Source organism: Rhamphochromis sp. 'chilingali' (genome assembly GCF_963969265.1).
Source record: "Rhamphochromis sp. 'chilingali' genome assembly, chromosome: 18".
Classification (NCBI taxonomy): Eukaryota; Metazoa; Chordata; class Actinopteri; order Cichliformes; family Cichlidae; genus Rhamphochromis; species Rhamphochromis sp. 'chilingali'.
The window spans coordinates 3,235,145-3,256,008 of NC_137945.1; the positions used below are offsets into that span (position 1 = coordinate 3,235,145).

The window sequence follows — 20,864 nt, forward strand, 5'->3', positions numbered from 1 at the left end:
GTATTTATTAAAATTTTTACTCTTTAATTATTTTATTTGCATTTTTTAATCACTCTCTTATATTTAAATGTTCATTTGCTATTTCATCTAGGGTTTGAGAGTAACGAAATTTCTATTCTCTGTATGTCCTGTACATGTGGCAGAATTGACAAATAAAGTTGACTTGACTTGACTTGAAAAAGAAGGCTGATATAATCAAGAAGCGTTAGGACCAAGGTGCTTTGCAATGTCAGCAGTTGGCGGAAGAAGGCTCTCAACTACTTTCGTTACCTTAAGTTTGTCAGATATGGTACGATCTGTGAGGGGGAATTCAACATTGTTGCGCCACGTATCATAATCAGCTTCGAAAGTAGAGCAAGGGGTTTTCTCCGAGAAGGGCCTTTGCGTGACCTTGAGAAGGCATTTCATTGTTCATAATGACATCCTCAACTACTACTCTCTGTACTTCAGGTGGAGTGAGCTGTTCAGGTGGTAAGTAGATAGTGGTTGTTCTGTGCGAGGCAGTCACCTCTACACTTGGAGAGGATGAGTGAGAGCCATGCTCAGGCGAGTGGGTTGAACCACTGCCCAATTTAACAGGACTTTGATCCTCAATGATGGTTGGTTCATCTCAGTCTGTGTCACTAGTGAACTGCGGATTTTGACTAGGCACTGATGCATTTGGTCCAACTGTGGGGTTACTCTCAGTGGACTTCTTCATTTTGGCCAGCTCACCTAACAAAACCTCAAAATCTGCACCACTCAGTTCGGCAAGACCTTTTAGTTCAGTTGGGTAAGAATGGATTAAACACGAACCCCTGTCTGCAGCATACAGCCAGACAGCAGCTGGATATGATGGACAACACTTGGGTTACGGCTTTGTCTTTTGCAAGGTAAGCTATCCTTAAGGAACTGGACTGGTTCACCTGATTGGAACTCCACAATGGCTGTGTTTTTAAAATGTGCCTCTGTGCTAGTTATTTTAATTACTCTTCCAATGGAACCAAACTACCCTAAGTAATCAATAACCTCATTGTCAACCTCATCACCTGTTACCCTCCTACTAGGACAGAGTTAGGTACTTTGACACCTTCAGTTTGGATTACATCCATGTTCTTATTACTCCAACCCAGAATGTCATTGACAAATGTAATGATTTGACCCAAAAGGCATGAAAGCACCAGTTGCTAAACTTCCAAAAATAAAAGGAATTAAACCTCCTGGCTGGTGCGCCACATTTGTGTAGCACCTCTACTCAGGACCAGTACACTTTCACTTCAAATAGAGACCCTAAACATCTTAATAGGTTCAGAAGGAGGTTTTGTTTTGGAGACTCACAAAAGGAATTGGCTTGGAAATGAACAACTGAGACCTTTATTGCCTCAGTACCATTCATAAACATATACAGCACAATAAACCAAACTGCACACTAATAGTGCATTTTAAAGGTGAATAGATATAAAGCAGAACAAATAAAATAAAGACAGTCGAATGAAAGACTTATACTGAATTGTATCAGAACTCTTTTGAATGAATAAAACGGATGGAAGTATTCCCGTTGTGAAGTTTGAATTGTCCAGTCTGAATTGTCCTTTAAAGTCGTTGAAACCTGTAGCGGAAGTGTCAGTGTGCAAACCCTATTATCTGGGATAGGGCTTGTCTGAAATACAGGGATGCTTGAATCAGTTTCTCAGGCAAATCCTACAATCCGATCGCATGGCTGGCCATATCATTTCATGATCATTCAGGATCTCATTTGGGCTGTTCTCGCCGTCAGTGGTTCTCCAGAATCCTTTCTAGTACAAAAAACCAATCTACACAAACAGTGCAGAACAATGAATTTCTTTTCCATCTTGTGTTCTTAACATGAGCTCATGAACTTCTTTTCCAAATGTATTAATAACAAATGGCATTCCATTTAGCTTTACCAAGTTACAAGAGTTACAGTAACTTGTTTGTACCAGTATCAACTATTTTATCACAATTATATCACAATAAAGAACATCAGCAGCTTAAACAGTAATGTAAATAGTCATCGCAATCAAGGTGACATTCATCCGTAAGGCTAACAAGCAAATGTAACTTAATTCACAGTGCAAGTACTAATGAACTTGAAATATGCTCATTTCTATTAAGACTTAACCATTCTAATATAAACAGAGCTAGTGCTTCTATCTGAATACCTCCCCGATCGGAATATGGCTTCGTGGGGGTAGGGTAGCTAACAGCTATTAGCAGCTAGCATCGGCAGTAAAACACCTTTAGCTCAGAGCATTCAACACTTATAACACACTGTGAAGAACAACAAGAAAAGTAAAACAACACACCAAATTTGATGAACAAACGTCATGTCACTCACTGGGATATTCCAACACAAATAACTGGACAGACGTTATTCCCTTTGTGGTCAGAGTTCGGGGCCTAATAAAAGAGTAGCTTATTAGCATTTATACGTAAAACAATCTGGTCTCATTAATCAGGTTGCAGCATTGCATACCAAATACTTTTCGGTGAGCTCCGACACACACTTGACTGCCATCAGAGAGGGAAGATCTCATAGGAAGAGACAGGTAATGCTTCCTGCGCACTAGACGCACGGTTGTCAGAACACAAAACTGCATTACAGCACCCCCTTCTGACAATAACAGGCTATAGCCTTAGATAAAAAAAAGAAGGGGGGGGGGGATTTTACGGACCTGTATTTCACATGGGTTACACTATTATCTAACAATTCTCAGCCTGTAATTTTGTACTTACTATATAAGTCTAGGATATTCTGTTCAGACTAATTTGGCGCAGGAAAATTGCACCCTGACTTAAACTGGCTATGATATCTAAGCATGTTTGGAAATCCCTCTGCAGCTCTACATGTCAGTCTCAATAATTCAGTTCAATCATAGAGCCAAATTCACTCTTTTACCCATTATTACATGGAGGGCCAACTCTTAATGAGAACCATTGCAATGTATATATATATAAAAAAAATTTTAAAAAAAATTCACTAAATGAACTTTATTTAATCACTATATTCCTAACATGCACAGACAGTGAGTGACTTCTCTCTGCATGTCTTATTTTCACCTTTGACCTTCACTGCGATGTCTGGGAGCCCGTCCCCTTCTCTCTGCCTCTCACACATCCAGTAGCAGGCCATGTTTGTGCCTTCATGAGCTGTACCATCCAGTGTTTTGCTTTATTAAGTCTTTATTATCAATTTTTTTGTCAGTCTCGTATTTACATTTTTCTTTATATCCGGGAGATCTCTCAACCTTGCCAAATCCCATTACACACAATGTACATATGTTTGCACTTCACATCTCCTTTAGCCCATTTTTAGAGACTCAAGTTCATTTATCAACACTTAACTGTTGGAATATTTCCTAAAAATAAACTGAACGTTGAAACCAAATATTTCCTTGGATTTATTGAAATGAATATTTGCAAAGCAATCAAAACAGCACAATCTTCACACCAGCATTGACACCAAAAATATCACCTCTTTTATACTCCTTGTATAAATTGTATCCTACCTACACCCGTTTTCACACCTTCTCTTGTGCGATTAGGTAGAGGATCATTAGGAGGTCCCTCTAAGGGGGACGCTCCCACAGAGCTTAAATCTGGAACTCTCCACCATTTGACCTTAGACCTGAAGAAGATTCTCGGTTGAGAGGTGAAATAATCTTCAAGCAATTTAAAGAAGTCCAGATTTTTAGGGTCTGTTGCAGAGTGAAAGTTTTTCCACAAAAGGTCACAGTGAAACTCTTTCCCACCACCACAGTGATGACAGGGTTGAGAACTGGATCCTTCTGTGTTGCTCTGCTTCTAAACAAAGACACAAAGACAGTGTAAGTCAGGGAATTCCTTCAACATTTTAATTCTGAAAGTGGCCTGAAATAAAAAGTAAGCTGATTCTGAGGGGGTCAGGTGGGATACACTGATTGGTTTTAGTTAGATGACCCTCCCGTTGTTCATTTAGTAAATACAAGTAAAATGGATTGATTCTTATAAAGCACTTTTTTACTCTGCCTGAGCACTCAAAGTGCTTTATACAACACGGTAAAGCACTTTGCATGCTAGAGTAAAGTGACCTGGTACTGAGACTCAATAAATGTCTTTGTTGTAGAGCAACCTTTCTACCAGTGGTAGGCAACCTTTCTGATGATGAGTGCCATCTAAAATTTCCTCAAAAGTCAATTTACCATATCAACAATTGCATTAACAATAAATTTAATAATGCTGCATATCAACAGTTACATAACTGCTAAGTGCTACATAACTTTGCACTTTTGCTGTAACGAGACAAATTTCCCACCTGTGGGACTAATAAAGGTCATCTTATCTTACACACTATATAGAACAACTTCATAGAAATAGATTTGCTATATTTCAAAAAAAAATTTTTTTATCCATAACAAGAACACCATAACAGCAAAGGAACTATACAAACAGAAAATTCAGATGCTATTAATGGTCGCCTCACAACAATGGTAAATGGCCTGTATAGCGCTTTACTTAATCCCTATGGACCTTGACACTGCATTCAGTCATCCACCCATTCCCACACTGGTGATGGTAAGCTACATTGTAGCCACAGCTGCCTTGGGCGCACTGACAGAGGCGAGGCTGCCGGACACTAGCGCCACCGGGCCCTCTGGCCAACACCAGTAGGCAACGGGTGAAGTGTTTTGCCCAAGGACACAATGACCGAGACTGTCGGAGCCGGGGCTCGAACCGGCAACCTTCCGATTACAAGAAGAACTGCCAACTCTTGAGCCACATTCGCCCCAAAAACAATGATAAGAAAAAATAAACTGGGCTAATATGACTTATCTTTATACAAGGATTTGCAGATTAATGTGATCCCTGCCGCTGCTTTGTATTTGAAAGTTGTGTTATCTGGGGATCATATTTTGTAACTCGTTGAGGTGTCCCGTTATATCAGCGAGAAAGAAACATTGTCAACCCATCTTGATGCATGCTCAATCATCCAGGTAAGTAAACCTCCAAAAATTGATTCTGTTCATCTGGACATATAATTTTGTGGGAGAAACGTTTCGTCACTCATCCAAGTGACTCCTTCAGTCTCAGCTGACTGCAAGTTTCCCCCAATCTTATAAACAGTACATTTGCATAATGGTCAGTGGTTGTTGATCAATGGTCATGAGAATCTGCATAATTAAGCTTAAGGAACTGAACTCCCAGCACATTGTTCCTTCAGTGGGCTGGTTTCAGTCATTATCTAAATGCACTGTTTCCAAAATTCCAAAATTGAGTCCAGTAGAATTACTAACATGCGAACACAATTTAATGAGCACAGTTGAACGAAACAGTCAGTCTTAAACAAGAAGATAATAATATACATACATACCTCACAGTAACTGCACTTGCAGTTTCTTTCTGGTGTGGCTCTGTTGGTGGATTTTAAGGTAACGTGGCGCTTTAAAAGTCTTCTCACACAGGTCACATTTATAAGGTCTCCCCACAGTGTGGGTAAACATGTGGCGTTCTAAGTCTTTATATCTCACAAACAGTTTCCCACACTGATCACAGCAGTAAACGTCATTTCCAGTATGAATGCGGAGGTGAATATTTAGGCTGCCTAGCAAGTGGAAGGTTTTTCCACATATGTGGCAGCTGTACGCCTTAAATCCAGAGTGGATAACTTGATGACGCTGTAAGAGGCCACTGTGAGTAAAAGCTTTACCACACTGACCACAGCTGTATGCTTTAACTCCACTGTGGCTGAGTTGGTGTCTTTTTAAGCTTCCAGCCTCGGTAAAAGATTTTCCACACAAGTCACAGGTGTAAGGTTTAATTCCACTGTGGATGAGTTGGTGTGTTTGTAAGTTTCTAGGCTGGGTAAAAGACTTTCCACATAAGTCACAGGTGTAAGGTTTAATTCCACTGTGGATGAGTTGGTGTCTTTTTAAGCTTTCAGCGTGGGTATAAGATTTTCCACACAAGTCACAGGTGTACGGTTTAACTCCACTGTGGATGAGTTGGTGTCTTTTTAAGCTTTCAGCGTGGATATAAGATTTTCCACACAAGTCACAGGTGTACGGTTTAACTCCACTGTGGACGAGCTGGTGTGTTTGTAAGCTTCCAGCGTGGGCAAAAGATTTTCCACACAAGTTACAGGTGTACGGTTTAATTCCACTGTGGATGAGTTGGTGTCTTTTTAAGTTAGCAGCCAAAGTAAAACTTTTTCCACACAAGTCACAGGTGTATGCTTTAACTCCATTGTGGATGAGTCGGTGTGTTTTTAAGCTTTCAGCGTGGGTAAATGATTTTCCACACAAGTCACAGGTGTACGCTTTAATTCCACTGTGGATGAGATGGTGTCTTTTTAAGTTAGCAGGAAAAGTAAAAGATTTTCCACATAAGTCACAGGTGTACGCTTTAACTCCACTGTGGATGAGTTGGTGTGTTTTTAAGCTTCCAGCCCGGTTGAAAGATTTTCCACATAAGTCACAGGTGTAAGCTTTAACTCCACTGTGGATGACTTTGTGTCTTTTTAAGCTCCCAGCCAGGGTAAAATCCTTCCCACACTCATCACAGCTGTATGTTTTCTCTCTCTTTCTTCTGTGAGGTTTGTCGGCCTCCTGAGAGCGCTGACTTCTCGCTCCATGTTGGTCCTGCAGTGACAGAGATACAAACAGAGGCAGTGAGTGAAATGCAGTCGTGGAACAAACTGAAACTCCATTAGTGGAATCAAAGATGTCAACAAACACGTCGTAGGTGTGTTACCACCACCTTCTGCTGATATTATCACATTACAATGATGAGCTACAATGAGAGTTGTAACCTGCACACAGGTTCAATAACAGATATTCTTGCTCACCTTTTGGGTTGAAGTCATTGTTTCCTCTGTAGTGGCTGAGCTGAGTCTAAATGGCTCGTCTCCTCCTGATGATCAGCTGGAACAAAAATATATTTATATGTATTTCATCCTTGATCAAAAGAAGCTGAGATGGAAAGCTCAAATCCACTCAAACTAAATGTCTTCAGTCAGTGTGTCAGCCTCCAGTTAACAACAGTGGTGAGAAACTGCAGTAATGAACCCCCACTGAGTAACTGCAGTTTGGTGCTTCATTTGAACCTCATAGATTTTATTAAACAAAATGGATAAAAAACACACAGTACAAAACAGAAGGTGAGCTGATGGTAAGAGTATCATCATCTCAAACTACATCAAGATTCTCAGACCATGTCATGGTTCACTTGATCCCTGCAAACAGGCACAAACTGAAACTGTCTAAAGCTTTTGTGAAGACACTGAAGCAGTGGACTGATGAGGCTGTGGAGAATCTGCAGGTGTGTCTGGACTGCACCGACTGGCAGGTTTTCAGAATTGTTATCAACAGTTTGGATTATTATAGAGATGCTGTGACATCCTGTGACATCAGCTTCTGTGAGGAAGCTGCACAGCATCACACACCAGGGTGAGTTAGAATAATGGCCAGCCTTGGTTCTCTAATATATTCATTGGGCTATAAAGCTGAAGACATGATCACTTCAATGAACCTGACCGAAAAGGAGGTGAGTGAGTACCACACTCTCAAAAACAAACTTAAGGCACACTTTGTAGTCAGAAGAAACATTATCTTTTAAACGTGAAAAGTTCAACCGAAGGCAGCAAGAAGTGGGAGAGACGGCAGATCGGTTTATTACATCCCTATATGCCTTGGCGTAGCATTGTGACTACGGGGCGCTGTACAGTGAAATGATAATTGACAGACTCGCTGTCGGAATGAGAGACAAGAGGCTCTCGGAGGAACTGCAAGTGGATGCAGAGCTCATGTTAGAAAAAGCAGTGATAGGGATTCCCCAAAGTGAGCTTGTTAAGAAGCACCAGCATCTTCTTAAAAACAACTTCAAGCAGGAGAATCCTTGCAACGTGGACATCATTAGCAAAGATAAAACATTTCAAACCAGAACAGACTGTGCCACAAAACACAGAGAGGAACATGAAACATGACACAAGGCAATGCAATCGATGTGGAAAGACAACACCTCACAGCAAAAAGCTGTGCCCAGCCAAAGAGGTAGTCTGCAATCAGTGTAAAAAGAAAGGTCACTATGCAAGAGTGTGCAGGTCGGGGGCACTGGGAGAAATATGGGCAGCAGGTGGTGACATTGAAGAGAGGGAAGTAGCACAGTAGCATCTGATAGAACTGAGGATGCATGGATGACTAAAAAAAAAGTTAACAATATAGACCTGTTGGCTCAAAATTGACAAAAGAGCGGATGTAACAGTCTTGCCTGAAAGAAAAAAGCAGTTACAAAAGAAAGCAGTTAGCAGTTACAGAGAAATTTACAGCTAACCTGAGTACTCCGGGCAACACTACAATACTGTGTATGTAGTAGCAGACCTGACACAAGGGTTACTTAGCTGCCCAACAAGTGTAGAGCTTGGGTTAGTGGACAGAGTAGAAGCAGCGTCACTCCCTTCAGCAGAGGCGGTAAAGCAGCACTTTCTGAAGCTACTTAGCTGTTTAGGACAAATGGAGGGGGAATACAAAATTGAGCTTAAAGCAGATGCTAAGCCATTTATCTGTTGACCCCAAAAAGGGTCCCACTTCCCTACTGCCCTAAAATCAAAAAGGAGCTAGCTTGTATAGAAGAGTTAGGGGTAATCTCCAGAGTGTAGCAGTCTACTGACTGCTGTGCAGGAATCTTTCCAGTACCCAAACCAAACAGAGAAGTAGTGTGTGTATTGACTTGACCAAACGTAACAATTCTGTGAAAAGAGAAAGACACATGTTGCAATCAGTATAGCACACCCTAGGACAGCTAGAAGGCGCGAAGTTCTTCTCAAAACTCGATGCTAACTCAGAATTGTGGAAAATACCTTTTTCCAAGCAGTCAGCTCTTTTCACAACCTTCATCACGCCATTTGGAAGGTATTGTTTCAATAGACTCTGTTTCAGCATATCTTCAGCTCCTGAGCATTTTCAAAAATGAATGTCTCAAGTCTTGGAGGGGCTGGACAAAGTTGTCTGCCAAATGGATGACATTTTGGACACACAGGCCCAGCACGACAAGAGACTAGTCGCAGTCCTTGTGTGGTTCACAAAAGCAGGTGTGACATTGAAAAGTGAGAAATGCGACTTTGCAAAAACCTTGATCAAGTTGCTTGGACAGATCATTGACAGTACAAGCGTCAAAGCAGACCCAGAAAAAGTGAACATGGTCAGCAACATGGAGGCACCCACCGATGTAAGTGGAGCGAGACAATTTCTGAGAATGGTTAATCATCAAGGCAATGTTTCCCCACCAAGCAGAAAAAACACAGCTATTGAGAGAACTACTCCGTAGCAAAAAAGTACTGTTGGAGTGAGGCTCAACAAACAGTGTTTGACAGCATTAAGTCAGTACTGAGTACCTGGCAGTCTACAGTCCCAAAGCACAAACAACAGTATCAGCCTTAAGCATCCTCCTATGGACTGGGAGCAGTGCTACTTCAGAAACAAGAGGAAGACTCAACCAAGGTAGTGACCTTCACTTCAAAAGCATCAACCCCCACACAACAAAGATATACTCAAATAGAGAAGGAGGCATTAGCCGTTAGGGCTGCCAGGATTTGTCAACTAGTCACGATTACTTCGACTATTAAATTTGCTGACAACTAATTTAATAGTTGACGCATCCTTTGAAGCTTTGTAAGATCCTGAAAGACACAGGAATACGTAGGATTCAAGAGTGTACTAACGGACTGAAACAGAAGATGGCAGCACTACATCTACAAGAATCCCAGTTGCCGTTAAACGCCAAAGAAGAAGAAGCAGTTTCCAGTATCGTAGGTGATAACGTTACAGTGACGCAACAAAGGCTGTCCAAACTAGAAGACTTCTCCAAATGCAGTTGACAAATGCGTGCTTCATTTCACTAGATTTGAAGGATGGGTCAGGTGTATTCTTCGTGACCAGCCTATCCCAGAATTCATAGCGTGGCTCAGCCAATTCCAGTTTTCAACTATGGTGGCAGCTACTTAGTTTTAATTGTGTGAATGCCACACGGCATTCACACAATTAAAACAGCAGAAGTGTGAACGATTGTGTTCCTGTTTCTCTTTATTCTTTCTTGTGTGAATGCAGCAGCTTTCAGAAAAAATCAGCTTCTACGCAGTGTTTTTTCAGCGGTTTCTCCTTCTTCTGCTGTTTTCAGATTCCACTACACGGCATTCACACTGGATTTTCGCAGGAAATGCAACTTTTCTAGTTCTACCTTATTCTAGTTGCTCAGACATTTGCTGGTTAACTACTCCCTCAGTTTTCATCTGATTTTCACCATTCACACTTTAAACTGTTCTGCTCCTTCTGCTAATGCCTGCTATATCTTCTGGTGCACATAACTTTTATACTTTGAGATATTAAGCTTTTTATGCAATTTTTTGGCCCATTTTGCTGAATGGGACCACATTATCAGTGAGATCACCAGTTTTTCTTGCACAAGTATTTGGCCCCTTGAACTTTTACACATTTTGTCCCATTACAGCCACAAACATGAATCAATTTTATTGGAATTCCACGTGAAAGGCCAATACAAAGTGGTGTACATGTGAGAAGTGGAACAAAAATCATACATGATTCCAAACATTTTTTTTATTTTTTTTTTACAAATAAATAACTGCAAAGTGGGGTGTGCGTAATTATTCAGCCCCCTGAGTCAATACTTTGTAGAACCACCTTTTGCTGCAATTACAGCTGCCAGTCTTTTAGGGTCTGTCTCTACCAGCTTTGCACATCTAGAAACAGAAATCCTTGCCCATTCTTCTTTGCAAAACAGCTCCAGCTCAGTCAGATTAGATGGGCAGTGTTTGTGAACAGCTGTTTTCAGATCTTGCCACAGATTGTCGATTGGATTTAGATCTGGACTTTGACTGGGCCATCCTAACACATGGATAGGTTTTGTTTTAAACCATTCCATTGTTGCCCTGGCTTTATGTATAGGGTGGGTGCCCTGCTGGAAGGTGAACCTCCGCCCCAGTCTCAAGTCTTTTGCAGACTCCAAGAGGTTTTCTTTCAAGATTGCTCTGTATTTGGCTCCATCCATTTCCCCATCAACTCTGACCAGCTTCCCTGTCCTTGCTAAAGAGAAGCACCCCCAGAGCATGATGCTGCCTCACCATATTTGACAGTGGGGATGGTGTGTTGAGAGTGATGTGCAGTGTTAGTTTTCAGCCACACAGTGTTTTGCATTTTGGCCTAATCTTTTTGTATAACTGGAAAATGCCAAGTATGGACAGTTTTTGTGAGATACCAAATCTCCTTTTCAAAACACTGAAAATTACCTCCATTATATTTTCCCACCAATTCCGAAGTCCCGAACAGCTCCATAAGATATGTAAAATCGAAACATTTTGACCATCACATCTCCAACATTCGTCCGTAGAGGCCAGGTTCCATTTATACAATTGTTGCGGTGTTCGATGCCACCAATGGATTATTTTAAGTTGAATAAATCTACTGCCTGTTTCTTTATAACTAGTATTAACATTTTGAAAACATGAATCCCATTCAACTGAAGATATGGCCAATGCCATGTCCTGGGCCCAGTAGCCCTTAACTTTAAGGAGAGGGTCAGCCGACCGTTCTTGCGATAAATGATAAATCTTAGAGGTAATGGTCTTGAGAGCAGGACTTCCACAGGGCTGCCCACAGGACAGGTTCCCAACCACTTTGATAATGAACTATGTATTTGGACATATCTCCAGAATTGATTACGCTGCAACTTATATAATTCCACAATTTTATCAAAGCTTAAAAAACATTTAGTCCCACAATCAAATAAATCTGATACATTAAGGATGCCTGCCTTACACCACTGTAACCAGTCAACCGATGTCCCTCCAATTAAAATTATTTTATTTCCCCATAAGGATGCCGAAGGAGATTTAATAAAGTCCCAGCGACCCACCCTATGTAATTTACACCACAATGTCTTTGCATTTGCAATTATAGGATGGGTACGTTTATGACTGGTATCAAACAGCTCCCTCCAAGGAGAAATACCGCCATTAACTTCCGTCTCCATATGGGACCAGATGGGTTTAACTGGTGCAGTAGGTAACCATGCTCTAAGTTGTTTCACATTCTTCACCCAATAATACCATTGGAAATTAGGCAATGAAAAACCTCCTTGTTTTGTACTCGCTTGAAGTTTCTTAATACTTAAACGATGTGGTGAGCTACCCCAAAGAAACTGCCGAATCAAAAAATCTAGATCTTTGAAATACTTATCTGGAATGTGTAATGGAATATTGGATAAAATATAAAAGATCATGGGTGCAGTCATCATCTTAATACAACTCATTTTACCACATATTGTGAGACGTATTCCGGACCATCTACCAAATTCCATTTTTATTCTTTCAAACATTGGCTCCATATTTGCTCAGACCATCTTAGTGTAATCTGAGGTCATTTGTATCCCCAAATACTAGGGCTGAACGATATATCGCATTTGCGATAATATCGCGACATGATCAAGTGTAATTTTCTAACCGCAAAGGCTGCGATTATACTCTGGACATGTCCAAATTCATGGGCTGCATCCTCCTGAGGCCGCATTTGTAGACCGATTACGTCACAGCGACGCGCCGAAGGCTGTCCAAATTACTACCATATCCCAGAATTCATAGCGCGGCCCAGCCAAACTCCAGTTTCCAACAATGGCGGCCGCTACTAAGTTTTAAAATTACTCATACTAATCTTTCTGGGTCACAAAATAAACTTTTAAAATATTTTCAGGCGAGAAAGTAGTTGTGTAAACATCAAATATCTGCTCGGTTTATCAAGATATCCCATATTTGCAAAAGTGCTTCGACGTTTTCAGAGGCGTCTGCTACCCACCAGCTCGACAGCTAGCCGGGAGCTCGAGGGTTACTGATGCGGCCGAGAACGGCACAACTCCCGGCACATCATTTTCAGATCACCGCGGAGTTTCGCTGCTCGGGTTAAACGTAATATATAAGTCACTTAGACAACCTAAAAATGTTATTGTTGGGCTTTTTTCAGTGTTTTGTTTGTTCGTGAGTAAATCGGTTTGGCTGAGATTAAAGTTATTAGATTAGATAAAATAAAACTTTATTAATCCCCCGGGTGGGTTCCTCCTTGGTTTTCACACAGCTGACTAAACGTCAAACAGAAAACTTATTAAACAGAAGTATGAGACAGTCGAGAATTTACGCCAGTGTCTGGTTATATTTTAGATAGCAAGAAGCAGACGGCCGAGTTTATTAAACTCCACCGAGACAGCGGTGACGCTAATCAGAACTAGACCGTCCAATTTCACGCCTTTAAATTTTAAAGGCGTGTTTGTGTGTGTGTTTATACAATTGCTATTATGTTTGCACTTTATGTGTAATGTTACTGACTGCAGAGATCAGTAAGATGTGTGTATTTTTTATTTATTAGTTTTATTTATTTAATATTATTTTTTAATTGAATGACTGTCTAGTAGTTCACAGATGTCGAAAAACTGAGTGTGGTAAAGCCACTGATGTTTTTTATGTATATTTCTGCAATCTGCACATTGTACTGACTTTCATTTTAATGTTTACACCAGGGTTCCTTGTCAGCACTTTATGCTCAGATGTTTGTAAGCTAAAAATAAACTATTGTGTATGTTCAAATATACTGTTGTGATTGAAGAAGTTAAATAAAAATGTCAGTCATCAATTCATGCATCACCTCATGTTATCATAACAGAGGTCTGTCTTCCAGGAAAGAACAGTTTAAAATTAATGTAATATAGTATTGGCCATACTATATGATGTATTGCTTGTCTTTGTTTAATAATACAGAAGACAAAGACCTTAAAAAATAATCGCATATCGCATCGCAATCGCAATATTGGGGCAAAAAATCGCAATTAGATTGTTTTCCATAATCGTTCAGCCCTACCAAATACCTCAAACCATTCACAGACCACCCAAACTCCCACTGTTTAAATAAAGTATGAGGGCAGTGTCCTGACATAGGCATTGCCTCTGATTTATCCCAGTTGACGCAATACCCTGAAAGCAGCGTAAAGCTTTCTATACATTCTGATAGGGCTGGAATTGACTTCCCAGACTGGGTCATAAGTAACAACATATCATCTGCATATCATAGAAGCTTATGTTGACTATTAACCATCGAAATTCCAAATACGTCCGCACCTACACGGGTATGTTTGAAAACGCAGCTGTTTCGTCCACACGTAAACGGCGTTTCGAATCACCGAAAACAGATTTTTTTTAAAACTCATTTTTTTCTGTTTACGTGTGGACAAGGAATACAGAGGTCAAAGGTATGTGCCTTTTTTTCACGTCACGCTGTGCGCCACGTTATTGTTTACAGGAGATGAATTGCAGAATGGCAGGTAGTCAGATTAACAGTATTTTGTCTCTATCTTCAGGTTTTACATTGGGTTTTTTTGGTTTTTTTCCCCCCTTTTCATACCGCTCTCCCCCTGCAATGGCTCTGTGACCCCCTAAGGGCGGGCCCCACACTTTGGGAAGGTCTGTCTTAAACAAATAATCCTACTCAACACAATCAAAAGCTTTAGCAGCATCCAGCGATAGGGCCACTTTTGGATATACTGAATCATATATATAATTTTTTCGCCATTACTACTTTTAATCGACCCACGAAGACCCTTGACAAGATTTTTTGGTCAGAATTCAGCAAAGATATGGGGCTCAACCACTTGGGTCTAAAGGGTCTTTCCCAGTTTTAGGAATAAATGTTATAAGTCCAGAGTGCATTGACTGAGGTAATGAGCCTACTTTAAAAGCCTCATTAAAAACATCAAGCAACAGGGGACTTAACATATCCTCAAATGCTCTATAGAAATCCAATGGTAACCCATCTAATCCTGGAGCTTTATTAAGTGGCATACTGTTAATTGCACGGGTAATCTCCTCCACTGTAATTGGAGCATCTATAATCTGCTGGTCAGTAGCAGAAAGCTGTGGCAGGTTTAAATCAGTAAAGAATGCTTCAAATTTCTGTTCATCTAAACTACCTCGTGTAGAATAAAGATTATTGTAAAAATGTTACCGTTTGGTAAATCGGTTTGGCTGAGATTAAAGTTACAGTTTTCACACAGCTGAATAAACGTCAAACAGAAAACTGGTTAAACAGAAGGGTAAGATGGTAGAATTTACTCCAGTGTCCTGCTATTTTTTAGACAGCAAGAAGCAGGAGGCTGAGGTTATTGAACTCCACAGAGGCAATCTGCAAATTTCATTAAAAGTTTAATAAACTGTCATCTTGTCTTTATTTTTGGTTAGCACATACCTTAAACACTATAAGCTAATGATAATTATATAAGAGCAGATGCATGCTGGTGCAAATAGCAGTTCATTTTCCATCCAATGGATGCATGACGTGATTATCGCAAAAATAATCTAGTCGACTATCAAAAGAATCATTTTTGGCAGCCCTATTAGCCATAACCTGGGCGTGCAAGTGATTTTCTCATCAGCATCAAGTTTCATGTTGTGACAGATCACAAGCCTTTAGAGCTACTTTTAGTCTCCAAGAACTTAGATGAACTACCGCCACGAGTACAAAGACTGAGAATGAGATTACCGTATTTTCACGACCATAAGGCGCACTTAAAAGTCTTAGATTTTCTTCAAAAAGTACGGCACGCCCTATAGCGCAGTGCGCCCTGTGTGTTGTAAGGAGGACGTAGTAGAGAACACCATGAGAACGCTAAAGGGTGAAGTGTGGGCGTTGATCGTATATACCGGAAAATTGCACATACCTGTATAAAAGAACAGGTATGTGCATTATGTGGAACATCGTTGTTTTAACAACCCTGAAAATGGCAAAGAGACACGTTTATTAAGCACAGTTTAAACTGAAGGCCATCAGCTACGCGGAGGAACATGGAAATCGAGCAGCGGCGAGAGAATTTAAGATTAACGAATCGATGGTTCGCAAATGGAGGAAGCTAGAAAACGAGCTCCGGCAGGTCAAGAAAACGCAGCTGAGTTTCCGTGGACATAAGGCGAGGTGGCCCGAGTTGGAGGAAAGACTCAAGCGTTGGATCATCGAGCAAAGAGCGAGCGGGAGAAGCGTTTCGACGGTCACCATTCGGCTAAAAGCAGTTTCACTAGCTTAAAGATGAACATTGAACATTTCCAAGGAGGTCCGTCTTGGTGCTTTCGTTTTATGAAACGGTGCCATTTTTCCATCCGGACCAGGACTACGGTAGCGCAGCAACTTCCAGCGGATTATAAGGAAAAGCTGGCCATCTTCCGCTCCTACTGCAGCAAACACGTCGGCGACAAAAACATCCAGCCCAGCCACATCACTAACATGGACGAGGTCCCGCTCACTTTTGACATCCCGGTGAGTCACACTGTGGAGAAGAAGGGGACCAGCACGGTAGCGATACGCACAACGGGGCACGAAAAGTCTTCTTTCACTGTTGTGCTTGGCTGCCATGCTAATGGACAGAAACTGCCGCCTATGGTGATTTTTAAGCGAAAGACTTTGCCTAAAGAGAAGTTTCCAGCAGGAATCATCATTAAGGCAAATGAAAAGGGCTGGATGGATGAGGAAATGATGAAAGACTGGCTGAGGGAGGTGTATGTAAGGAGACCAGGTGGTTTTTTCCACGCATCACCATCGCTCTTAATCTGTGACTCTATGCGTGCCCATCTCACAGCCGATGTGAAAAAACTTGTGAAGCAAATGAACTGTGAGCTTGCTGTCATTCCGGGAGGCCTGACAAAGGAACTCCAACCGCTGGACATCGGTGTGAACCGCCCATTCAAAGTAAGGCTGCGAGCGGCCTGGGAGCGATGGATGACCGATGGAGACCACAGTTTCACCAAGAGTGGAAGGCAGCGCCGGGCGAGTTACGCCACAATTTGCCAATGGATTGTAGATGCTTGGGCTAACATGTCTGCTGGCACTGTTGTTCGAGCTTTCGCAAAAGCCGGCATCATTTCCGAGGAGCCGCACGGCACGGAAAGTGACTCTGACAGTGAAGAAAGTGAACCTGGCATGTTTGATGGAGATTTAGCGCAGCTGTTCAATTCAGACACAGCGGATGAGGACTTCGATGGGTTTAATTGATGATAAAAATGTGAGTACCAAACTTTGTTTTGCTCCTGCTTTATTTTTAAATACGCACACTTGTATGCTTGTGTGTTGTTGATGATGACGATTACCGGTAATAGAAATGTGAGTAAGGTACCGAACTCAGGTTTGCTCCCGCTTTATTTTTAAATACGCATACGGTACTTGTATGCGCCCTATGATCCAGTGCGCCTTATGTGTGTGTTAAATACAGTAATGGCACACATAACTGAGACTGCGCCTTTTAGTACAGTGCGTCTTATGGTCATGAAAATACGGTAATGAGGTTCTCTTTCACCATCTCACATGTCATACACACAGCAACTGCAGACGTGCTGCCAGAGTGCCAGAAAGAGCGGTTTCTAACACGACATTAAGAGATGAAATGGACTTGTATGCACATCAGGCCTTCCTGAAATAGAGGACAGACAACAACAAATAAGACAGCAGCAACACAGAGATGAAACAATAAAACATGTCCAACTCTACTGCAAAATCTTTTTGACTGGAGTAACAGCCAGTATTTGGTTGTAGTGGACTATTTCTCAAGATACACAAAAATACCTGAGCTGTCTTCTAACACATCAGCAGCAATGATTGAACACTTAAAGTCCGTATTGGCACGCCACAGCATACCAACATAATTAAAGTCAGATAATGGCCCACAATTCTCCTCAGAACTCTTCCCAACGTTTGCTCTAGAGTGGGGCTTTGCCCACACCGCTTCCAGCCTGAGATTCCCTCAGAGAAACGGTGAGACTGAAAGAGAAATGAGAACAGTAAAAAGCCTTCTACAGAAAGCAGACCCATCTCTCACCATCATGGCATATTGCACCACACCACTTGCCAATGGACATAGCCCTGCAGAGATTCTAATGGGGAGGAAACTTCGTACCACAGCCCCTATACTTCCATCCTGCCTCAAACCAGGCAGGATAAACATCACTATGCTGAGAGACATAAAAAAGAAAAAAAGAGAGAGAGGAGAGATAGAAACAGTGGAAATGGTTCAACAACAGAGAGCACAAGACCTCACTGGACTACAACCAGGAGATCAAGTTTGGATCTGGGACATGAAAGAAAACGGGACAATATAAAGCAGAGCGGAATTCTCCACGATATTATCTCATTGAGACAATCCCCCACCCACCCAAGTCTCATATACCACCAAGTAACCAAACTACGGAAAGAAGATATCCTAGAAGCCAAATCACAACAACAGTCGCGTTGAGGATTTGGTGCTATATAAAAAAAAATATAAATATAACTGAATTGAATACTCAGAGGAGGGGTGTTATGGTAGGGACTAATTAAATGTTCATGCAGCACCGTCTGGTTTTTTGTGTTGTGGTCTGCCAATAAAGGGACTCACTATGTTAAGACAGAGCTGTCCTTGTCTCATTAATACTGCTGCTATTATAAACCCCAGATCTACAAAAACAACGTGTTCATCCACAGCACCTGGACAATAAAGTTATAGTGACCCTGATACTGCAGCAGATCGCTCTGACTTCCTGTTATCACTTCAAATAGAAACGAGGCTGTAGAGGTTTGGTGCAGGCAGAAAAACAGCTGCAGGGACAATGAAAAGACTTTTCTGCTCCAACTTCTCCCAGCATGCTGAGCTAATGATTAGTTGGTGTTTTTCTCCAAACACTCTCTCACTCTTCTCTCAACGTGTTCACAATAAACTGTGAACAGACACCGAGGAGAGCAGCAGAAGACCTCATTCAGGAGCTAAACTCAACATGAACTGAACTCACAGTAAAGTTAGCTCGGTGCTTACCTTTAGATGAGCCCACAAACCGAGAGAAACTCCGCGATGAAGCTGCAACTCTTTCCAAACACAGGAAACAGATCAGGGAGCAGAGACCCACGTGGTTCACGCTGATCTCAGCTACGATCCAGGAGACAAGGGTGGGCAGATCGATGCAGATATCGATCAGGACGTTGGTAGTGGTTTATGATCGATACTTTAGTTTGTTTCTCTCCCCTAAGTTCACTACTTTACTCCCGTTTCATGACAAAGGAGCTCTCTCTGCTCGGCTCCTCTCGTGCACACACACTTTGCTCCGCCCTCTTCTCTTCTTCTTCTTCTTTGTGTTTAACGGCGGTTGGCAACCAACGTAAAGGAGCATTACCGCCTCCTACTGTTCCGGAGTATGGGTCAGACAGTGAGTTTACAATTTGTATCCAAAAAACAAAACAAAAAACAAAAACAAAAATTTCCCAATTCCCCGCTCCTTCAATCTATTCTGCAGAACTGATGAAAACGTCATCGTAGGAAGAAGAATTGCTAAGGACTCAGGAAAAGCAAAGAGCGCTGCTGAGAATTGGAACAGCCTTACACCCGTCTCTCTGTAACAATGTTACGCCCGGAAGGACTCTTATGGAGGACTGCAAGAGACACACACATGGAATTAAACAATTCTGTCCTTCAGGTCCTTGAGGTGGTCGAATCGATGTCTATGGTCTTTTGTGTGTATTTTCTGATGTGTAGAACTGAAGAAGCTTCTCGGATGAGAGGTGAAACGTCTTCAAGCAGCTTAAAGAAGTCCAGACGCTTTTCTTTGCAAGCTCCTTTGACTACGATGACCTGGATGACTGAGAACCTTCACAGACATTTTCTGGTCTTCTTAGTATCCATTTTAGTGTGGTTTCAGCTAACCAAGAATAAGAATTACGTTGTCTGGAAAATGCAATATTTAGAATTAATAAGCGGAGCTGGACACACCCACTACTTCACTCCATGCAGCCGGAAGCGGAAGTGAATCATTTGTAGTGATGCCGCCTCTTTTAATGACTTTACTCAGGGTTATCTGCAACCGCTGTAAATAGGCAGAAGGCTTTTCACCTGAGTTCTGGTTTGTGCTCAAGAATTTGGCAAAAAGCTCATCCCCATCATCAACAGTGCCATAGGATATGTCAAGATATGTCAAGTTTGCGGACGACACAACGGTGGTGGGTCTCATTAGCAACAGGGATGAGACCGACTACAGAAGTGAGGTGAGACGCCTGGCCACGTGGTGTGTTGACAACAATCTCTCTCTGAATGTGGAGAAGACGAAGGAGATTGTCGTGGACTTCAGGAGAATGCACACCCAACATGCTCCTCTGACCATTGACGGAGCGTCTGTGGAGAGAGTGAGCAGCACCAAGTTCTTGGGTGTGCACATCACAGAGGATCTCTCCTGGACGTACAACACCACAGCACTGGCCAAGAAATCACAGCAGCGTCTCTTCTTTCTCCGCAAACTAAGAAGAGCAGGAGCACCAGCCCCCATCATGTACACTTTTTACAGAGGCACCATCGAGAGCATCCTGTCGAGCTGCATCACTGTGTGGTTTGGAGCCTGCAATGCGTCCTGTCATAGAACCCTCCAACACATAGTGAGGGCTGCAGAGAGGATCATTGGTGCCTCTCTCCCCTCCCTCCAGGACATTTACAGCACCCGTCTCACTAAAAAAGCCCTTTGCATAGCGGCTGATCCCATGCACCCAATGCAAAGCTTCTTCAAGCTGCTGCCGTCAGGGAGGAGACTGCGGAGTCTCCAGGCCAGGACCAGCAGACTGAAGCTTCATCCATCAGGCTGTCAGGAAGCTTAACTCCCTCCCGATTCTGCCCCCTCTCCCCTCTCTCCACCACGGTCTCACTGAACTCTGTCACACACACACACACTCTCTCTCTGACTCACTCACTGGCCTGCACCAGTTACCAGTCACTTTGTGGAGCATTGGACTGCCATTACCTCATAAGACTTTGTTGTTACACTATCTCTTACCGTACATTACTAAATC

General features: G+C 42.0%; 1 protein-coding gene and 1 long non-coding RNA gene across 2 annotated transcripts in view; both read right to left on the reverse strand.

The window, feature by feature from the left end:
* Positions 1-20,864, reverse strand: part of LOC308385583 (uncharacterized protein) — a 119,976-nt gene that overhangs the window by 49,116 nt on the left and 49,996 nt on the right. The window lies entirely within an intron of this gene.
* Positions 1,331-19,160, reverse strand: LOC308385619. The gene is made up of 4 exons (XR_013969588.1): positions 18,853-19,160; positions 6,824-6,899; positions 5,351-6,617; positions 1,331-3,804 (listed from the first exon to the last, which is right to left on the reverse strand). It is a non-coding gene; the product is annotated as an uncharacterized lncRNA (long non-coding RNA).